The sequence below is a fragment of the Penaeus chinensis genome, chromosome 7 (genome assembly GCF_019202785.1).
Source record: "Penaeus chinensis breed Huanghai No. 1 chromosome 7, ASM1920278v2, whole genome shotgun sequence".
Lineage (NCBI taxonomy): Eukaryota > Metazoa > Arthropoda > Malacostraca > Decapoda > Penaeidae > Penaeus > Penaeus chinensis.
The window spans coordinates 37427991-37442990 of NC_061825.1; the positions used below are offsets into that span (position 1 = coordinate 37427991).

At 51.7% G+C, this 15000-nt stretch overlaps 1 protein-coding gene across 5 annotated transcripts in view; it reads left to right on the forward strand.

Annotated features, from left to right (window-relative positions):
• Positions 1 to 15000, forward strand: part of LOC125027153 (casein kinase I-like) — a 124116-nt gene that overhangs the window by 72092 nt on the left and 37024 nt on the right. The gene's annotated exons all lie outside the window — the stretch shown is intronic.

Consider the following 15000-nt stretch of genomic DNA (forward strand, 5'->3'; position numbering starts at 1 on the left):
CCATTCGCTCGCTTCTCATGCCGGTGTGTCCTCTCTCGTGTCGCTTCCTCTCCTCCTCTGTTTTGCCTTCTATCCTCTCTTCTCCTTCTTCACCTTCCCTCTCCTCCCCTCTCCTCCCTCTCCTCCCCTCTCCTCCCCTCTCCTCCCCTCTCCTCTCATCCGTTCTCCGCCCCACCTCCTTGCACCTCCACTCCCCTGTCCTTCCCTCCCTTCTGTTCCTTTCCTATCCCCTCTGATCCCACCTCCACTCCCCCCTCCCTCCCCTGTCCCTTCCCTCTCCCTCCCCTCTCCCTCCCCTCTCCCTCCCCTCTCCCTTCCCCTCTCCCTTCCCCTCCTCCGTTGCCCACAAAGCCCCTTTCCTTAATCTCGTATTCGCAGAGGATCAGTCAGCCGAGGTTTACACGCCCAATTATCCCGGGCCAAGCTGCTGTCGTTGTCCTTTTCGTATGACCAGCGTTCTCTCTTTCTGGTCTTGTTTCTGTCCTTATTTATTTATTTATTCTCTCTTCTCTCTCTCTCTCTTCTCTCTCTCTCTCTCTCTCTCTCTCTCTCTCTCTCTCTCTCTCTCTCTCTCTCTCTCTCTCTCTCTCTCTCTCTCTCTCTCTCTCTCTCTCTCTCTCTCTCTTCTCTCTCTCTCTCTCTCTCTCTCTTCTCTTCTCTTTCTCTTTCTCTTTCTCTCGCTCTCTTGCTCGCTCTGTGCGCTTGTACGCGCGCATGTACATATCTCTCTTTATCTCATTATTTGCCTCTCCCCACAACATCTCTTGAATACATTATTGAGTACTATCCTCCTTCCCTTTCTTTCTCTCTTACACGCACTTCCTCTTCCTCCTCCTCTTTCCCCCTTTCCTCCCCCATCCTCTAGCTCCTCCTCCCATTCTCTCATCCCTGTCTCCTTGTCCTTCCCCCTCCCCCTCTCCCTCCCCCTCTCCCATCCTCTAGCCCCTCCTCTCATTCTCTCATCCCTGTCTCCTTGTCCTCCCCCTCTCCCTCCCCCTCCCCTCCCCCTCCCCTCCCCTCCCCTCCCCTCCCCTCCCCCCCTCTTTCCTCGCCAGATCCGCCTGGAAATCGTGCATCCAGCGGCCCTTGCCACCAGCTGGGGGCTTGTTTGAGGCAGAGGTGGAGGAGGAGGGCGAAAGTAAGGGGAGAGGGAAAGCGGGATGAAAGGGAGGGAAGAAGAAGGCAGGGAGTGAAGGAAAGGGAAAAGGAAAGAGGAAATACGAAAGGAAGGAGGGGAGGTGTCCGACAGGAGGGGGGGGAGGGGGGGAGGAGCGGGTATGAGAATGAAATGAGATTATGATTTACTGTCTCTTTGTTGTTGTTATGATCATGACATGAAATAATTAGGTCGTAAGTTATCCTCTCGGCGGCAGCTCGCGCTTTTGTCTGTGTCTGTGCCCTTTGCTTGGGCATGGGCGTGGGCGTGGGTTTATGGGTGTGTGTGTGGTGGGGTGGGTGGTTGCGGATGGGTGGGTGGATGTGTTGGTGTTTTATCTAAATGAGTTCGGGTAGTCGGTGACCTCTGGCCTCTCCCTCCTCTCCCTCCTCTCCCTCCCCCACCTCCGTTCCCACCGTCAGAAGTCCTGTGTGCCAAGTGTTGATAACGGCACCCACGTCACGCCGTGTGTTATGCAGGTATTGTTACCGCTGACCTTGCGTGACGGTCGGGGCGGCTTTGGAGAGGCATCGGATCCTAATGCTTTGAGGAGTACCCGGCGGCGCGGCGATAGGGCTCGGCAGGACCTCCGTTCTCGCCCGCTGTTCTTCTTCCCTCTTTCTCATCCTTGGCCGGTCCTCTTCCTGTCTCATCTTCTTCCAGTTCCCATCCTCATCCCTCTTTTATTTATGCATTCCTCTTTCTTCATTCTTCCTTTTTTTCCCTCTTACTTTCCCGTTTTCCTCCTCCTTTTCTGCGCATACTCCTCCTTCTTCCCCCTCTCTTTTTCCTCCGCCCTCCTTCCCCCCCTTCTTCCCCCCCTTCTTCCCTCCTTCCCCCTTCCCCTTCCCCCTTCCTCCTTCCTCCTTCCTCCTTCCTCCTTCCTCCTTCCCCCCCCTTCCCCCTTCCCCCTTCCCCCTTCCCCCTTCTCCGCCCTCCTCCCCCTCACTCCACCGCCTTTTTATGTCCTCCTCCCGCCCGAACCACTCAGACGAAATCCCTTGGCCGCTTAGCTTCTATCCCCTTATCGGCGGCGCTGGGCCTTCGGGCGGCGGGCGGCTGGCAGCAGGACGTTGTCTCGAGGATTTGAGGTCCGCGGTGGAGCCGCCGCCGCCGCTTCTTCGTCCGCCCGAGTCAACGCCGCTGTCTCTTTACGTCGTGACCCGCCTGGTTGGCTGGCGAACTTTCCCTTCGGCGTCGCTCTCGTGCACGGCGCGGTGTTTGCGTTTACCCCCCGGTGCGCATGTACACGCGCGCACGTGCGCCGCTGGGGTATTTCACTCGCGTCTGCGTCGCCAGGGTTGGTTTCTCTGCTCCGGATGGGCGGCGAGTTGGATCTCTCTCTCTCTCTCTCTCTCTCTCTCTCTCTCTCTCTCTCTCTCTCTCTCTCTCTCTCTCTCTCTCTCTCTCTCTCTCTCTCTCTCTCTCTCTCTCTCCCCCCCTTTTTTCTCTCCCCTCTCCCCTCTCGCTCTACCCCGTAAGTCCTCCCTCATTTCCCTCCGTCCGTGCCCCTCTCTTTGTGTTTCTTTCGCTTCTATTCCTTTCTATAGGTCTATCCCCCCGACGCCGTGTCTCGGGCTCCTAGTATGGGAGGAAATCGGAAACCGCAAACATCCTGCAACATCTTAGCTGGGTTAGTCGGGGTCTCGCGTTGCAGTGCATGGCGGGGATTGCATGGGAGGAAGTAGGGTCACGTGGGGTCAAGTTTCGAAGGGTTTGTTGCGGGGGCGGCGATGATGGATGGGGCAATTATTATAATTGTTGTTATTGTTATTCTTCTTTTTTTGTTGTTGTTGTTATTATTGTTATTATTATTATTATTATTATTATTATTATTATTATTATTATCTTTGTTATTATAATAATTATTATTATTATTATTATTATTATTATTATTATTATTATTATAATTATAATTATTATTATCATCATCATTATCTTTGTTATTATTATTATTATTATTATTATTAATGTTAATGTTATTGTTGTAATAAGATATTTATTATATACTACGTATAGCTGTACAGTTTTTGTGTCTTCCCCGTTTCGCCTACCGCCACCCATTTCCCCCTTTCAAAACCAGCATTCTTTGTATTTTCATATTTCCGTTTTGTTGGAAGCAGCGTGTATCCCTCCCTCCCTCTCCCTCCTCCCTCTCTCTCCCCCTCCCCCTCTCTCCCCCTTCCTTCTCCCTCTACCTCTACCCCTCTCCCTCTCCCTCTCTCTCCCCCTTCCTTCTCCCTCTACCTCTACCCCTCTACCTCTACCCCTCTCCCTCTCCCCCCCTCCCCCCCTCCCCCTCTCCCCCTCTCCCCCTCTCCCCTCTATTTCTGTTCCGGCATTCGCACTTTCTCCGTCGCCTCTATCGTCCTATCTCCCCCGACGCGCGCTCTTCATCTCCGTTGCCCATGCCATGCGTTGAAAGTGCACCCCCTTCCCCTCCCCCCTCCCCCTCCCCCTCTCCCTCTCTTGCCCCTCCCCTTTGCCTTCCCCAAACACCCTCCCCCCCTCTCCTTGCCCCTTAGCCCTGCCCCTCCCTTCCCTCTTTACCGTTCATAATGTGAAAGTAAAGAGGTCAGGAGAGTTGTCACGCGGGGGAGGGGAAGGGGGAAGGGGGAGGGAGGGTAGGAGGGGGTAGTAGAGGGGAGATGGGTTTGGTGGGAAGGGGGGGGGGAGACGGGGCGGGAAGGGAGGGTAGGAGAGAGGAAGGAGAGAGAGAGAGAGAGAGAGAGAGAGAGAGAGAGAGATAATAGATTTATATATATGTGTGTGTGTGTGTGTGTGTGTGTGTGTGTGTGTGTGTGTGTGTGTGTGTGTGTGTGTGTGTGTGTGTGTGTGAGTAAGAGACGTATTTTGCATACAATGACAGCCGTCCTTTCCGCTGGCATGGCTGTTGTATGTGGCGAGGGAGACGTGATGCGGAACACAGACAGACAGACAGACAGACAGACAGACAGACAGACAGACAGACAGACAGACAGACAGACAGACAGACAGACAGACAGACAGACAGACAGGCAGATTAATAGGAAGTTACACACAGTATAAACAGGCAGACGTATGAAGAGAGACACAGTTGTAGAGACAAAATGCAGGCGATAACAGACACAAACAAAACAACAACAACAACAACAACAACGGTGTAAATTGCAGACTGGCTAACAGATAGGGCGCAGAGAGACCTGACAGACCGACACACACGAAAAAAAGGCTCATTTGACGCTATCGCTGTCGTTCGTCCCGGCTTGGGTTCTGATGTGCTCCGCGTGGAGGGAACTATTTAAATACCCTCCGACCGACCTGAGGGGGAGGTCTCGTTTGGCACTCGAAACGGTCGTGTTGCTATGTCATTCCCCTTCTGGCTTGTAAACGTACATTTTATTTGTTTATTTTGTTTTATTGTTGTATATTATTATTGTTGTTGTTGTTATGATTATTATTGTTATTATTAATATTATTTAATACTCATCGTTCGTTTTATTTATTAAATGGTTTGGTTTTCTAATATTCATCGATTGCGAATTCTCGACGCTGGTCCAGAGGTGGACGTTGCAGACTGGAGTACGTGTGGCGTGTGTGGCGTGGCAATGGCGTGTGTGGCGTGGCAATGGCGTGGCGCGGCGTGGCAATGGCGTGTGTGGCGTGGCAATGGCGTGGCGTGGCGTGGCGTGGCAATAGCGTGTGTGGCGTGGCAATGGCGTGGCGTGGCGTGGCAATGGCGTGTGTGGCGTGGCAATGGCGTGTGTGGCGTGGCAATGGCGTGTGTGGCGTGGCGTGGCGTGTGACCCTGATCTTCACCTTGGCGTTCGTCCGGCTCCGTCTTGCCCTATTGCTTGAGAATCTCGGCCTGGCTTGGGTGCTGGTTGTGCCTGGTTTCGTTTTGTTTTTTCGTTTTGTTTTGTGTCTTTTGTGTTCTCCTGTTGCTTATGTGCCGGTTTTCCTTCTTAATTTGTGTCTGTATTTGTCAATCTGTTTATTTATTTATCTATCTGTCTTCCCTTACCTCCTCCCCCCCCCCTCCCTCCTTCCTTCCTTCCTTCCTTCCTTCCTTCCTTCCTTCCTTCCCTCCCTCCCTCCCTCGCCCTCCTTCCCTCTTCATTAACTCTTTCTCTTCCTCTTTCCATTCCTTCTTTCCCCATCTCTCTCTCTCTCTCTCTCTCTCTCTCTCTCTCTCTCTCTCTCTCTCTCTCTCTCCCCTTCCCTCTCTCCCCTTCCCCCTTTCCCCTTCCCCCTTTCCCCTTCCCTCTCTCCCCTTCCCCCTCTCCCCTTCCCCCTCTCCCCTTCCCCCTCTCCCCTTCCCCCTCTCCCCTTCCCTCTCTCCCCTTCCCTCTCTCCCCTTCCCTCTCTCCCCTTCCCTCTCTCCCCTTCCCTCTCTCCCCTTCCCTCTCTCCCCTCCTTCTCTCCCTTCCTCTTCATTAACGCTCTCTCCCCTTCCCTCTCTCCCCTTCCCTCCCTCCCCTTCCCTCCCTCCCCTTCCCTCCCTCCCCTTCCCTCTCTCCCCTTCCCTCTCTCCCCTTCCCTCTCTCCCCTTCCCTCTCTCCCTTCCTCTTCATTAACGCTCTCTTCCCTTCCTCCCTTGCATCCATTTTCTCGCGTCTGGCTCCTCCGCGCCCGAATCCCCGCCGCCGCCGCCGCTGACTTAACTCATCCCAGCTCGCATATTTTCTCCCACTTTCACCCGGTTTCTTGCGGGTGGCGTCGCGGCGTCTCCTCTCTTTCTTTACTTCTTCCTCTCTTGTTTTCTTCTTTCGTTTTTCCTTGTTAGTTAGTTATTTTTTTTGTATTTGTTTTGTATTTTTTCGTTATTTTTCATTTTCTCGCTCTGTCTTTCTTCGATTCTTACTTTTTGTCTGACTTTTGTTTCTTTCTTCTGTCTTGTCCCGTATCTTCCAGGACGAATGGGTGCGGGAGGAAGGAGAGAGAGGGGGGGGGAGGGAGGAAAGGTAGGGAGGAAGGGTGAGAAGAAAAGAGGGAGAGGGTTGGGAAGAGAGAAAGGGGACGAGGAAGAGAAAAGCTATTCACCTGGACGGGGGCTTTGTGATCATTATTAATTTTTTGCTTTTGATTTGCAATGTCGAAGACGCCGGGTTCTAAGGAAAAGGGGAGGCGGGGGTAGGGTTTGTATGAAGTGTGGGATTTTTTTTTTTTTTTAGTAATATATATATATATATATATATATATATATATATATATATATATATATATATATATATATATATATATATGGTGTTGGCATGTGTCAAGACAAGAGGATGTTATCTAAAGTAACCAGAAGAGCCCCAAGATCTCCTTCCCCTTCCCCTTCCCCTATTCCATTACCTTTCCCTTCCCCTTCCCCCTCCCCCTCCCCCTCCCCCTCCCCCTCTTCCCTTCCTTTCCCCTTCTCCTTCGTTACCCCCTCCCTCTCCTTTTCTTTCTTCTCCCCTTCCCTCTTACTTTTCCCGGTTCTCCTCTTCGTCTTCCCTGCCCCTCCCCCCACTATTCCCTCTCCCCTCTTCCCCTCCATTCCCCTCCCCTCTTCCCCTCCATTCCCCTCCCCTCTTATTGCACGCTGTTGCGCAAGGGATACCCTCGTCGCACCTGGTGACAGGGAGACGCCTGCGGTTGTCTTTGTGTTTAGAGGGTTTTGCCACTTGGACATGCATGCGCACATACACACGGGTGTTCATAAATACATACAGTACATACGTACGTACGTATGTGCATTCGTACATACGTGCAGATACGTACATATATATATATATATATAGTGTGTGTATATTTATATATATATATATATGTGTGTGTATATTTATATATATATATATATATATATATATATATATATGTATATGTGTATGTGTATATATATATATATATACATACACACACACATATATACAGATACATACATATGTACATTCGTACATGTATTCATGTATTCTATGTGTACGGACGTACTCCGTCCGTGTGCACGTGGAAGAAACGGCCTGCGTGGGCTCTTGCGTCATCATCAAGGTTAGCCATTCATCACCTTCGATGCCGTGTGGCTTAAGAGCTGCTGAAGCCTGTCGTGTGTCGGGGCTTGGCTTGGCTTGCCCTTCCGCTGCTTCTTCCTTGTGCTTTGAGGGGTTGGGCCTCGTTTTTCCTCTTACACTTCTTCCTCTTCTTAGATTGATTTTCTCTTCTTTTTCCCTTTTCCTTCTTTGTATCATTTTCCTCTTCTTCCTCCTTTTCTTCCTCTTACACTTCTTATTCCTCCACTTCTTCCTCTCCTTTCTCTCCTTCCTCTTCTTCCTCTACTTCCCCTCCTCCTCTACTTCCCCTCCTCCTCCTCTTCCTCTACTTCCTCCTCCTCCTCCTCCTCCTCCTCTTCCTCTTCCTCATATATTTCCCCTTCTTCCACTTTCGCTTCCCCTTCCTCTCCCACTTCCCTTTTAGTCTCTCCCCGTAATCTTACTTCTCCCTCTCATGCCATTTCCCCTTCTTTATCTAATCTTTTTTCACTTTGTTCTTTTACGTTTCCTTCTCTCCATTATTTCACGTCGCGCTTTATCGTCCCTTCACTCCTCCTCCACTTAAACCTCCTCCCCCCCCCTCTCCCCTCTCCCGTCTCCCCCCTACAGAGCGTTTTATCATCATCTTGGGAGGTTCGCCCCACTTTGTTGACATTTCCGTCTTGCCTTCTCGCGTTTTTTCCACCCCCCACTTCTTCCCTCCCCTTCTCCCCCCTCCTTCCCTTCCTCTCTCTCTCTCTCTTCCCCCCTTCCCTCCCCCCCTTATCTCTTCCTTCCTTCCTCCCTCCCCTCTCTTTTCCTCCCCCTCTCTTTCTCTTCCTTAATTTTCTTTTTCTTTCTTTCTTTGTCTCTTATTTTATATTTTTCCTTTTTTTTCCCTCCCGAACGCTTTCTTCATTGCTAGGCAGTCTATCTCTGTCTGACTGACTGTGTGTGTGTGTGTGTGTGTGTATGTATGTATGTATGTATGTGTGTGTGTATGTGTGTATGTATGTGTGTATGTATGTATGTGTGTGTGTATGTGTGTATGTATGTGTGTATTTATGTATGTACTTACTTACGTACGTACGTAGAAGGGGATCAGCGGTTACGTTCGTTCGCTTCATTAGGATCGTCCCAGAGACCTCTAAACTTTAAGGAGCCAAGGGAGGCGACAGTTTAGTTTCTCGGATCGAATTGCGAATTGATTACCGCAACGTATCACCCCCCCCCCCCCCCTGCACTCCACTACCTCGAGAGGCTTTTGTGCGAGTGTAACAGAAATCACCCTTTGCCTCCCTGTCCCTCTTTGTTCCCACCCCGACTTCCTTATCCTCCTTCCGTTTTATCACTTGTCTCCCTCTCTCCCTCCTTCCCTTCCTCTCTCCCTCCTCCCTTTCTCTCTCCCTCCTCCCTCCTCCCTCCTCCCTCTCTCTGCCTGTCTCTCCCTTTCTGCCATTCCCGCTTCCTCTTACTCTTCTTTTTTAAGATTCCACTCTATCCATGTCACAGCGAGGGAAGAGGAGGAGGAGAAGGAAGTAGATGTAGAGGAGGAAGATAAAGGTGGAGTAGGAGCAGGTGGAGGAGGTGGAGTAGGAGCAGGTGGAGGAGGTGGAGTAGGAGCAGGTGGAGGAGGTGGAGTAGGAGCAGGTGGAGGAGGTGGAGTAGGAGCAGGTGGAGGAGGTGGAGTAGGAGGAGGTGGAGTAGGAGCAGGTGGAGGAGGTGGAGTAGGAGCAGGTGGAGGAGGTGGAGGAGGTGGAGTAGGAGCAGGTGGAGTAGGAGCAGGTGGAGGAGGTGGAGTAGGAGCAGGTGGAGGAGGTGGAGTAGGAGCAGGTGGAGGAGGTGGAGTAGGAGCAGGTGGAGGAGGTGGAGTAGGAGCAGGTGAAGGAGGTGGAGTAGGGGCAGGTGGAGGAGGTGGAGTAGGAGGTGGAGGAAAGGGCGGCACGAGGCGATAAGTTCTCGGTGACAAACGAAAGAGAGACAGACAGAGACAGAGAGAAGAGAGGCTGAGGTATGAGAAACCTTCAAAGGAAATGAGTTCGCGTGCGTTCGTGGGACGTGGATGCTGCTCGCGGCATTTCATTCATTTCCACTCGTGTATTTATCGCGCTTTCGGGAATAGCCCCCCACCCCCCCCCACCCCCCTCTCTCTCTCTCTCTCTCTCTCTCTCTCTCTCTCTCTCTCTCTCTCTCTCTCTCTCTCTCTCTCTCTCTCTCTCTCTCTCTCTCTCTCTCTCTCTCTCTCATCGCGTTCTCGACCTTGCTTCTCTGGGCCTCCCGCGGCGACCCTCTCTCGCGTGGCAACACTTCCGGCGGCACGACTCTTTCTCCTCCAGCACGGAGCATAAGGAGAAGGAGAGGGAAAAAAGGGAAAAGGAGAATCAGAAGGAAAAGGAAGCGGCGGCGGCGGCGACAAACTCTACGGGGTGCCGCGCCGCCTTTCGTGAAGGTCGGGTGTTTACACATCCCTTTTCAATCCCTTCCTGTTTACATTTGTCGCTACTTTTTCCTTTCGTAGCTGCGTCTTTTTAACCCTCTCCCTACTTGAGTGTGTGTGTGTGTGTGTGTGTGTGTGTCTCTCTATTTATTTATTTATTTATGTATTTATTTATTTATTTATTTCATCCACTCTTATAATTGTTTCCACCATGCACCTTTCCCTCGACTTCTCACTCCTCCCTCTTCCTTCCCTCCCACTTTTCCCTACTCTATTTTTACTTTTTTTTTATCTCTCTCTCTCTCCCCTCCCCTCCCCTCCCCTCCCCTCCCTTCCCCTCCCTCCTCCATCTTTCTGCTCTCCCTCCTCCTCCTCACTGCTCTCCCTTTCTTCCCCTCCCTCCTCCTCCTTTCTACTCTCCCTTCCCCCCGCCCCCCCCCCCACCTCCTAATCCTCGTCCTTTCGTCCTTTTGAAACCTAACCCCCCCCCCTCCCCTCCCGGCCTCTCCCCTCGCCAGGTAGTTCATGATGGCGAAGTGTGACACGCTCAACTGCGCCTCGGTGTGTACTCGAGCAAGTGGTCAATAACGGCCGTGTGTGTGTGTGTGTTGGGTTTGTCGGTCGGGGGGGTGGGGGGGTGGAGGAAGCAGGGAAGGGGTATGTTGGGAGATGGGGTTGATCTCTCGTCTGTGTCTCTACATATTCGTCTCCAGTTTTTATTCGTCTTTATTCTTCTTCCTCCTCCTGCGTCTATCTCTCCTCCTCATCGTCTTTACCTTCCTCCTCCTCCTCCTCCTCCTCGTTTGTCTCTCTTCATCCTTCTTTCCTTCCTCTCCTCCTCATCATCATCTTTCTATTCCTCCTTATCCTCCTCCTCCTCCTTAACCCCCTCTCCCCTCACGCTTTTCCCCTAAACCACCGGGGAAAAAAGAGGGCCTTGTCGACATCTTCAATCGCGTCTTGGAGCGCCATTTACATTGAATTCTTTTAGAAAAAACGTCCTCCTCTCTCTCTTCTCTCCCCTCCCTTTCCCCTCTCTTAATAAAAAAAAATCTCTTTTCGCCCTCTCTCTCTCTCTCTCTTTCTCTCTCCCTCTCTCTCCTCCTTTCTCTCTCCCCTCTTTCTCTTCCCTTCCACTCTCTCTCCTCTCTCTCTCCTCTCTCTCTCTCTCTCTCTCTCTCTCTCTCTCCCTCTCCTCTTATCTTTCTTCTCTCCTCTCTCCTTTCTCTCTCCTCTCCTTCTCTCTTTCCTCTCTCTCATCTTCTCATCCTCGTCCTCACTCTCTCTCTCCCTCTTCTCTCTCCTCCTCTCTCTTTCTCTTCTCTCTCTCTCACTCTTTCTCTCTCCTTTTCCTCTCTCTCTCTCTCATCTCCCCTCTCTCTCTCTCCTTTTCTCTCTCCTCTCCTCTCTCTCTTCCCCCCCCTCTCTCTCTCTCCTCTCTCTCCTCCTTCTCTCTCTCTCTCTCCCTAACTCTCCTCTCTCTCCTCTCCTCTCCTCTCCTCTCTCTCCCCTCTCCTCTTTTTTTCTCTCTCTCACTGGTGGTGTGTGGTGAGAGAGAGAGAGAGAGAGGGGAGAGAGAGAAGAGAGAGAGAGAAGAGAGAGAGAGAAGAATGTAAGAAAACCACAGACATTAACAGACATACAGACGGGAAAAATGATTAAGTATCCCAAGCTTTGGTTTTGTGCCTGTGTCCTGCTCTCCTGTGCGGGGGGGCGATGTGATCGTAGTTCCACATTCGCAAAGAGATTACAGCTGAGTGTTTTTCCCGAGGCCGGGCGCCCCCGCTGGGAAAAGTCTGTCGGGGGGGGAGGGAGGGAGGGAGGGAGGGGGGGAGGGAGGAGGGAGGGAGGGAGGGAGGGGGGAGGGAGGAGTGGGGGGAAAGGGGGGGAGGGAGGGAAGGAGGGGGGCTCTCGCCTCGTTTCCTCTCTTCTCTCTCTCTCTTTCCTTTTTTTCTCCCTTCTTTCCCTCTCCTCTTTCTTTTCCCTCTCCTCTTTCTTTTCCCTCTCCTCTTTTCTTTTCCCCTCTCCCTCTTTTTTTTCCCCCTTTCTCCTCTTTTTTTTTTTTCCCTTTCCCCTCGATCTTCTCCTCTGTAAAGTTCCTCCCCCCTCCTCTTCTCCCCCCCTTGACCCCCCTCGCCTCCTCCCCTCCCCCCGTCTATAACGTCCCGTCTTACTCCCTTTAAAAATTCCAGTTCCCTTTTCTTTTTTCTTCTTTCTTTTGTTTCTTTCTTTCATTCTTTTTTTCTTTCTTTCTTTCTTTCTCTCTCTCTCTTCGTCCTTGTTTTGTGGCAACCTCGGAACCAACAAGGAAGTGCCAGGTTCACAAGGCACAGGGAGGGACAGACGGAGAGATTATCAAATATACATTTTGTGACCAGGAAGCGGAGTCCGTTCTCCGGGGGGTTGAGGTTCGAGAAGGAGAATATGGAGGCAGGGGGGGTGAAGAAAAAAAGGGGGGGGGGAGATGACGAAAGGGAGGAGGGAGGAGGAGGGAGGAGGAGGAAGGAGGAGAGGAGGGGGAGGAGGAGGAAAGGGGGAGGAGGAAGTGAGGGGGGAGGAGGAGGAAGAAAAAAGGGAGAGGCAAGAACAAAAGGGGGACCAAAAAAAAAACAACACATCAGTATAACAAAAGATAAAAAAGAAAAAAAAAAGAAGAAAAGAAAAGAAGAAGAAGAAGAGAAGAAATAATAATAAAGATTGGGAATCGACGTGTGTTGTTACTAGCCATCGCGCCTTGTCTAGGTTAGTGTCTGGGCGACGCGAACCCGTTGAATGAGCACTTGTTTGGAGCACCGAAGGGGGCCGGCGGCGACGGTGACGGTGGGAGGGGGAGGGGGGCGTGCCTCCGATGGCTAGGGTTCTTTTTTTCTTCTCCTCTTCTCTTCTCTTCTCGGCGCTTTGTTTTTTTCTCCTTTGCCTTCTTTTCCTCCTCCTCCTCCTCCTCCTCTTCCTCCTCCCCCCTCCTCCCCTCCTCCCCCTCCTCCTCCCCCTTCCTCCTCCTTACCCCCTTCTTCCCTTCCTCCTCCGTGCAAATCGTCTCTTTCCTCCTCTCCCCAGCTTTCCCTGCCTCCCCCTCCCCCTCCTCCCCTCGCCGCTGACATTCCAGGAAGAGCAAGAGAAAGGTCCACGAGCCCACTGCACGCGATCACAAAACCCACGGAAAGAGGGCGAAAAAAGGGTGTTAACATGGGGGAGAAATGTTATATAACGATCGATAGGGAAACGAGAAAAGGACGTACACGCGAGGGGAGGGGAGGGGGCGGAAGAGGGGGAGGGGCGGGGGAAAGGGGGAGGGGCGAGAGGGAGGGAGAGAGGGAAGGGGAGGGAAGGGGGAGAGAGAATGCGAATGAGAATTAGCGTGCAGACAGACAAAAAGAGACATCCAGCGGGGAAAATTCGTGCAATCACGCAACCTTAGCCCCCCCTTACCCCCCCTCCCCCCTTTCTTTCCCCCTCCTTTTTTCCCCCCCACCCCCTCTCCCCTCCCCCCCCCTCACTCCCCCTTTCCTCCTCCCACCCCTCCCTCCTCCCTCCCTCCCTCCCTCCCTCCCCCCCTCCCCCCCCCCCCCTTTTTCTCTTTCTCCCTCCTCCATGGAAAAACAATGAAAAAAAGAAGATAGAGGAGGAGGAGGATAAGAGGTGGAAATAAAGAAAAGGAGAAGGTGAAAAATAATGTGAAGAAGATAGAGAAAGGGGGAGAGGGGAATAGAAGAGAAAGGGAGTGAAAGAAGATGAGTGGGCGGTGCGTGTGACGATAATGCAGGAGGCAGAATAGAGAAAAAGAAAAACGAGGAGGAGGAGAGGAAATAGCAAAACTGAAGCGAACAAAAGGAAAAGGGAATGGAAGGGACGATAAAGACGTGTGGAGGAAGAGTGAACGTAAGAGGAAGAAGTGGAGGAGGAAGAGGAGGGGAAAGACTAAGTAAGGAAGAAAAGGAAGAGGAGATCGAAAAAAAACAAGATTGTGACGAAATATATGATGAATAAAAAGAAGGGAAAAAAGGGGAAAAGGAAGAAAAGAAGCAGAAAAATAAGAATAAGACGACGACGACAGAGGAAGAGGAAAAGGAAGAGGAAAAGGAGGAGGAAAAGGAGGAGGAGGAGGGGGGGAAAGGGTATTTCTTGAGCCGTATTGATCCGACCTCGTATTGATCAAGCCGACGCGAGTCTCCGCCGCCACTTTGATTGCACCGGAAACGTGGGTATCACCTTACTCGCGCCCGGTAATGAGGTCACACTGGCTATCATTGGCGGGGTGAAGAAGGAGGAGGAGGAGGAGGAGGAGGAGGAGGGGGGAGGAGAGGAAGAGGAGAGAGGAGAGGAGGAGGAGGAGGGGAGGGGGAGGAAGAGGAAGGGGGAGAGGGAAGGGGAAGGGTAAAAAAGAGACGGTAGTGAGGGAAAGGGCGTAGAGGGAAGTCGAGATGGAAAAGGAGGAAGGAAAGGGGGGAAGAATAAGAGATAAAAGGAAGTAGATGGGGGGGGGGGGAGGGCGAGAGACGTAGAAGGAAATCTAGATGGAACAAGAGGAGAAATAACACCCGGAGGTAAATAGAAAGTGAACGAAAAAGAGAGATTCAAAAAGAAGAAGAAGAAGAAGAAAAGAAAAAAATAAATGAAAGGGGTCGAAAAGTTGCGAGGTAGAATGAAGGAGGTGGGGGGAGGAAGTCTAAAAAAAAAAGAAAAAATTGGGCTGGACGGAATTTGAAAGAGGAAGGAGCAGTTATGGGGCATTATTGACCTTCCCGCTTCGCATAAAACCGCTTTTCGTGATATCGGGTCGAGGAACCGCCGCACGAGAGGGGGGGGGGGGAGGGACCGGGAGGGGAGGGGGGCGGGGGGGGGGGGGAGATGACTGACCAATTGGCAGGGGGAACCGGCGTGTGTGTGGGTGTTAGAGAGAGAGAGAGAGAGAGAGAAGAGAGAGAGAGAAGAGAGAGAGAGAAAGAGAGGGGAGAGAAGAGAGAGAGAGAGTGTGTTTTTGTGTGTTTTGTGTGCGTGGGCGTGGTGCGGCGTCCTGTGAGTGAGTGTGTGTGTGTGGGAGTGATGTGAGTAGTGAGTGAGTGAGTGAGTGAGTGAGTGAGTGAGTGAGTGAGTGAGAGAGAGCCTGGGAGGGAACCGGTTGTGTACTAAGCAAGAGGGACTCGGAGAAGGGAATGGGGAGGGGCTATCCGGGGAGTGCGGGGCGGAGAGGAGGAAAAGGGAAAAAGAAAACGAGTAAATATATAAGACTGAACATGTTTAATTAATACCAGAGTCGCTGTATGTTAAAAAAAATATAAAAATAAAATAGCATTTAGCATTACAACCGTCGTAAAAAGACCAAAAAAAAAATCCCCTCCCTTTTGGCTCCTTTTCTGCTGCTTCCTTTTGACGCGTTTCTCCGTACCGTTGGCGTCGCCGCGCTCCACAAAGGGCTTCCTGGTAGAGAGGCT